We start from the raw sequence: 7373 nt of genomic DNA, 5'->3' as shown, positions 1-7373 counted from the left end.
ACAAAAATAATATTCGTATATTTCAGTGTTAGATACATTCTTTTGAGTGACAACTTATATGAAACGGAGTGAGTACCTTGCTAATGTTCTTTTTCAAGAGTAGTATCATGCCATGGTTGGAGTGCAGCATTTTGGAGGACGAGCTCCATGAAGCTCGTTTTTCTTGAATAATTCAAAAATCATTTTTTTTAAGTTTCGAAAAATTATTGAAAAATCCATAGGCGTTCATATGGATGTGTTCTACATGTGTGTAAAATCTGACGATGAACATTATGGCGAGAGCTACATAAAAAGACAAATTGAAGTATTTTTTGTAGTGAACAGTGTGTGTACTGTTCATCATTTCAAAATCATGATTTTGTCTTTTGTATATAGCTCTCATCGTAACGTAGATCATCTTCAAATTTCACACACATGTATTACACATCCGTATCACATCTTCAAATTAAGCTACTAAAATGTGATTTTCAAAATTTTCAAAATAAAAAGCTCCATGGAGCTCGGCCTCCATTTAGCATTTTCGCCATGGTTGTAGCTATACACATATTGTCTTGTGTTATTCTCCTGGGGCTAACCAATCATCATCAGGTAATATAGGTTTGACTGGGATAAACATACAAGTCTATTTGGAGAATAAGCAAATTAATGCTTGTAGTTATAACTTGATATAGGTAATGTAGATTTCACCTGGGTAAAGGTTTTTTTAGTTTTATGTTCGGTTGAATTCTTCAAATTATATTTTTTTCTAACATTTTTATCATGTCGCTTTTTTGTGCGTGTAAAGTTTTTCTTCTTGTTTTCGTGTAGTCATAAATTATTTCACTAACGCTATGAAATATTGGCATATTTTTTATTGTTTTTGTAGAGTAAATGTTTTATTATTTTTATATAGAGTATACGTGTATGCATAAAAGGTTTGTTGGTGTTTGCTTCCATACACGTGCGCTCAACAGTACTAATACCAAGTTTTGTATTTAAAAAAAAGCTCGGCAGTACCAAGTTGCCTTATATTTTGACGTTATATTGTTTTGTCTCACAGTTTCCACACTACCTAATTGGTGTCATGGGTCCCACCAGTATTACTCTTCACTTTACCTATTCTGTAGTCTTCTGGACTTCTCCGTTCTTCTTTCCTCACACAAGTGAGAATGGGGAGGATATCTGGTGCTACGGGAGCAGGTGCTCTAGGAGCTTTTCAACCGTTAGATCTGAGATCCGAAGGCCGAGGAGAGAGCTCACACTTTTATTCAGAAAACACCTCCAGAAATTTGGTATTGTAAATCGGGTCCAGCGCATCTGTAGATGACCGTTGGATTTCAGATCCAATGGCCGAGAAGCTCTTGGAGCACCTAAACTTAGGTGCTCCGGTAGCACCTGATATTTTCCCAGTGAGAATGTTCTTGGCCGATCACCTTTCTCCTCTCCTCTTATTTTTCTTCTCAGTTAAAATATGCTGATGTTGAATACCACCCATCAGGTTGCTCTCTTGATTCACTGCATTCAGGATGCTCGTTCTAACCTGAAGCCACCCCCGCACCTGGTGCTTCGACGGGGTGACCATCGACGCCGATTGAGGGTTAGCAGGGCCCAAGGATCTACTACACCAGAGTGTAGGCGAGATCATCGATCTGGACGCTGCCGTTGATGCTGTCGTCCGTGCAGTTGATTTGGTCTTGGATTTCATCTCCCGCAGGCCTGCAACGGCAACATTGTTCCAAGTTGAGCTGCAGGTCCTTATTTTTCCTTTTCCTGACTGTAATATTTCCCCTTTCTCCTAGCCTTTTCCTGTCCTTGTGCCATTCAACCAATATAATTTAATTAAGGAAATGCTTGTTAGTTGTAAGTATTTCATATTTTTCCCTTAAATTCGTGAATAGCATGTTTTTTAAAGTGATCTATAAGTGTTGAATGAGGTATAGAGTAGATACTAATAAGTTAGTGTACATTTTAAAAATGTAAGTATATACTGTATAAGTTAGTGTATACTTTACCAGGGCATCTTGTGCGTCACCATACGGTGTGTGTTGGCGATGTACATGACTTCTACTCTGCCGAGCATCAAAGCCAGCACCCATCTAGAAGTTTTATAGTAATCGCAAAATGTTTTCCTTTAGTCTGTTTTATAGTAATTTAATGTATTATCTTGTTTAGATATCAATTTTTTTATTTGATTTGGACAGGTGATATCATATTTGTGACATGAAGAGTAAGAGAGCCACATGGCAATCTTAAGGAGGTGTTTTCTAGGAATGTTTATATATTCCAATCATGCTATGTATCTTCATCTCCAGTTGGGTATGCCTCCTTCGATTTTCTTCAATTCAATGTTTATTTCTTTATGGGCGTTGTTAGTGTTGAATGAGGTAGATCCTAAAGAAGACACAAGCGAGTGTAACTAAAAATAATTTAAGTATATGTCTGAGTACACATGATAACTTCAATCCGTACTCCCGTGGAGCATAAAATAAACATAATTGTTTATCAATGCAAATTACTACTAAGTATAGAGTGTGTATAGTATATTCTTCAACTCTTGCAGCTATTGGACGTATGTAAGCACTTGCTGCTGTATAATGCCTAGCCCATGTATCTCGATGGTTCTCTCTTAATCCTCTTAGGTCTATCATACAAGGTTGGTTGCATGTCTTCAGATGATATTTTCCTCCTCTTTATGCAATCGGTCCTTTCCTTCTTTGTTCTGCTTCTAGTTTTGGTGTTCCATTCTTCATTACGGTCATCTGTGCTGGTACAGTTGTTGTCGGCGTGACTATTGTTGTCTCGCTGCATAAATGCAAGAACAATGTTATTATTGAAACATTCATAAATTTCCGTAAATGCATGGTAGATATTAAGCTTGTATATCATTGTCATATTTAACAATGTATTCTGCTACATATATAAGATCAAATGCATACAAAATTAGACCAAAGTGGGAAATGACCGATACACTGTCATGGATTATTATTTTTAGTACATATAGATGAGGGTAAGTAATTTGAAAGAATACCTCATTATCGAATAGATTGCTCTCTATAAGAACTTTTTTTAATTTCGCAAAGCCTTTCTTTTCAAATCCTGTTTACATCTCTTATGTTTGGTCTCTCCTTTTATCTTCGGCGAAACAGTTTTTGGCTCTTCCTGTGTGTTTTGTGATGTCATAAATAAATAGGCTGTAAACAATTATCAATGCATATACAGGAAGATAATTTTTTCCAATTTGTTACCTCGTCATCAGGAGCTTTGATTTTAACAATTGGTTTTCTGCTATTTCTGGAAGCAAACATTGTCACATCTTTTTCATATATTTTGCTAGACTTATGTCTCTTTGTCCTCCTTTGTTGCTTTTTGTTAGATGATTTAGAGGTTTCCTTTCAGCACATATCCTCCTCATCATTTCTTGCATTCTTGGAGGAGTGGTTGACCTATATTTTTTAAAATATTTTAAAACAAAAATTGCACACTCGTGATAGCAAAACCATTAATTAGTGGCAATACCTCGTTATCGGACTTCTGCATAGCAAAATTTGAAGAACCTTGTGTGTCTTGCCTTTCCAGTATGCCCTATAAAGAATGTACTCACATTATAATTTTATAAACCATTTAAGATACTGAAATGTGCATGTGCATACCTCTTCAACTATTTCATTTGAATAGTCCATTTCAAGTCTGTCGTCAACTTCAAGAGTGAAGCTCACTTTAATTTTTTCCATACACTCTTATAAATTCCTTGAATTTAACTTAAGTCGGAATATGAGTGTTCTGCCATAAAGGTCTTAGATAATATTTGGTACTATCTTGTTGAATCCCTCCTGCTCTAATAGGGTTGATGCAGATATGTTGCCTAAAAGACTCTTTGCTACCTCATAAACATAACGAAAGTTGTTGTTGTCCTGTCCTTGCGTACCTTGAGTTTAATTAGGTACCTAATATGATAGTGTCAGTTATTACTGGTCTATTATTAAAAGAAATGGCACCAAAGACAATCTAGTGCATAGCATGCTCACCTTATGTTGGGATTTTCAGGTACTTAATGACAGGAAGAGCAAATATAGTTATGGTGTTTCTGTTATAATATCATCAATTGTTGCTTTTGTTCTGCATACAAATTCCTATTAAAGATAAAACATACGAGTTTGCATAATAATGTAAAATAGAGAAGGTGTAAGATTTTTATGATCAAGGCTAGAGGGAAACCTTTCTTTTAACATCAACATATCGTAGTTCTATAATTTCCCTCAATGTTTTTTTATTGTAGAACATTTGCTCTTCAATCGTTCCTTGGGTGCTTTCGTCAATTCCAATCATTGTTGGAATAACATCGCTTTCACAATGCCTATAATACATTACAATATGAGCACATAAACTTGTAACTTCAAAAACATACATAATTGCATTATTATATGCAGTGGCAGAGCTTGGGCTGAATTTATGGGAGGGCAAATGGGCTGGGGGGGCACAAAAGACTGCTTTAGGCTGATTTTTACTGAAAATATGAAGCCAATACTAGAGGATATATACTAGTTTTTTTATGTGCAGGGGGCGATGGCCCAGTTTGCACTCCACTAAGCTCCGCCACTGATTATATGCATACCTCTCAATAATTTGGTCTTTCTCTATAATTTCAGAGTCCAGGAAGACTTTAGATGCATTTGTCGTGCGTAGTGATATCCCTGGTAATAAATTGTCAGTAATTTGGATTCAGGTTTACACAAAGAGATTATAGTTCTCACCACTGAATTTTCTGACCAAATTTGAAGTGACAATCACTATTGCTTATTTGTTTAAAAGCTTTTCATTCACCATATTTGCAAATACCCCTGATAGCGTGATTCTGATTATCTCACCACTTCATGCATTTAATCACGAAAAAGTGATATAAAGATCATATATGTAATTCAAAAATATCTATAGAATATAATCACTTACTCGGACTTCAATCTCACGGACGTTTGAAGTTTGCGCCATGCCCGTCCCTTTATTTATTTTTGCACTTGCTATATTGGCTTCATTGCAGTAAGCAATCCAATGACATCTGCACATAATCATACTTAAAAATCTCGTTCACCGATGCTTGTTCTTTGATATGGATTTTGATTGTACCTGAGCACTATTTATCAATAATCACCCTACTATCCAAGGTATCACCATCAGCAAATTCGAAGTGGTAGTCCAAAAACTTGGATTTTCCTTCATCCACTTCCTTCACCGTTGTATCATAGACAAAACTTATTTTGAGATTGTTCTAAAATGGTCGGTATTTTTCATACTCCCAGACTTTGAAGGTCTTGTACCTCTTTAATTTTTGATTTAAATTTATTGACCAGTTTGCTCCCAATAGAAGCATCGATTACATCACCTTACATAGAGAGAAAACATCAGCAAACTTTGGAAAGGGTAAATTGAAGAGACATTATATATGTAATACTTGCACCTTTTATTTAATAAAATCATATCAGTGCTAATGAGTTCATTAGTTAATAAGTTAATTGTGTCCCAAAGTCTTAAAACTTTGACTTTGATCGTCCATGTCTCGTTTCCTGTAGTCGATGCATTCAACGATGTGTGCCATAATCTTTGAGGCCCTAAAAATATAAGAACAAAGTGTTGATTGATAAAGTAAGTAATATAATGACATGCAAGCTCTATAAATACAAAATATTTTTGTTGCTTTTAGATTAGCACTGCCTACAGTGTAAATTGATTATTATTGATCCATTAGTAGGTTTGATCTATAATATGAACACCATCTGATGACCCACATATGTTTATCTATATCACAGCAAGCAATCCCACTTCTTTCTGTTATAGTTGTATGATTCTAGACTTGGATTGTATGTTATCTTAACGTGAAAACACTGGAAGCAACATCCATGGCATTAGCCTTATGTAGATGAGTCTATATGAAATCATAGTAGGTGGATCGATACAATTTTATTAACAATTGGTCTTAAATTTTGTTTCAGATGGAGCTGCTGGAATTACGACAGGAACCCACCATAGCATCTGAGGTTGACCAAATACAGGAACCATCTATGTATGTATAGATGAGTCTACATGAAATCATAGTAGATGAAACAATACAATTTTATTGACAATTGTTTTTTTTATTTTTGTTTAAGATGGAGCTGCTAGCATTATGAAAGGAAACCACTATAGCATATGAGGTTGATCAACACATGGAAACCATCTATGTATGTTTATCCATATCTGTTTGTACATAATGAAACTTGTGAGCTAACATGTGAAATCTTTTTAGATTAGCACTGCCAACAGTATAATCTAAGTATCATTGATCCATTAATAGGTCTGATCTATAATATGAACACCATCTGATGCACCATATATGTTCTATATCACAGCAAGCAACATCCATGGCATTAGCCTTTTGTAGATGGGTAAAAAGTATGAACATGACACCATTAAGACATGAACCCACACCTATAGGATTCTACGTAATCAACCTTCTGAGGTAACATGTCAAATATTCTTAGATGAGGACTACGTAGAGCATAATTGAACCATCATTGATCCATGAACCGGTGTCATTTATAATTTTGTGCAGATTGAACTTACTTGATGTTTCCTGATTACTCGACAGAGCTATCCTGTGGCCACTGGAGGAAGACAATTCTGAAGTTGATCTCGAAGTTTGGGCCACCAGAGGAAGATGATGTGGGAGGAAGATCATGTAGAAGTTGTAACCTAAAATCTCGAGGACAACGAACCTATGAGGTCGTGGGGGAAGGTCTTATATGGATGGTTAAGTTTCTCATGTTTGCATGATGGGAAAAAAAATTGGATTCCGTGTGGACACATATTCTGTTTGGAGAGATATGATAGTTTCGATTTGGTTAGGCACATTAGACCTTTTTTTCTGGGATGGCCTCATCGCTGATGGCATGGTCCATCACGTATGCGTGTGATGGCCACCTGTTGGTTAGGCACATTAGACCTTTTTTTTCTGGGATGGCCTCATCGCTGATGGCCCAACCTGTATGTTTTTTCTTCTTATTACTGGTTGCATGCATGCATATATCACGGGATGGTCCAACCATTGGGGTTGTGATTGGGATCGTGAAAATCAACCTGAAGCCGTCATTGGACGCTATGGACCCACATCATTTACGAAGATCTAATGGTTGGGCTTACCTTTATTCTGACCCACCTGGTTTACAAATATCTAATGGTTGGATTTTGTTGTCTCACGGCATGGACCCACCTGGTTTACGAAGATCTAATGGTTGGACTTTGTTGTCTCACAAAATTAAAGGTCGGATCTTTCTAATTATCGTGGGATTTACTAAGCTAATTATCTTTATTCTGATGACCCTGTCAAGTACTTGATTTACTAAGCTAATTATCTTTATTCTGAT

The 7373-nt window shown here is 36.1% G+C and overlaps 1 long non-coding RNA gene across 2 annotated transcripts; it reads left to right on the top strand.

Annotated features, from left to right (window-relative positions):
- The first annotated feature begins 1095 nt into the window (after positions 1–1095).
- Positions 1096–7033, top strand: LOC109748718 (uncharacterized). 2 transcript variants are annotated; one of them, XR_002229421.4, is made up of 6 exons: positions 1096–1142; positions 1478–1730; positions 2181–2295; positions 5964–6034; positions 6120–6191; positions 6599–7033. It is a non-coding gene; the product is annotated as an uncharacterized lncRNA (long non-coding RNA). The 2 variants fall into 2 exon arrangements; XR_012187793.1 differs by lacking the exon at positions 1096–1142 and having other exon boundaries at positions 1199–1730.
- Positions 7034–7373: the final 340 nt, after the last annotated feature.

Source organism: Aegilops tauschii, chromosome 6 (genome assembly GCF_002575655.3).
Source record: "Aegilops tauschii subsp. strangulata cultivar AL8/78 chromosome 6, Aet v6.0, whole genome shotgun sequence".
Taxonomy (NCBI): domain Eukaryota; kingdom Viridiplantae; phylum Streptophyta; class Magnoliopsida; order Poales; family Poaceae; genus Aegilops; species Aegilops tauschii.
This window is presented reverse-complemented; position numbering and strand designations above follow the sequence as displayed.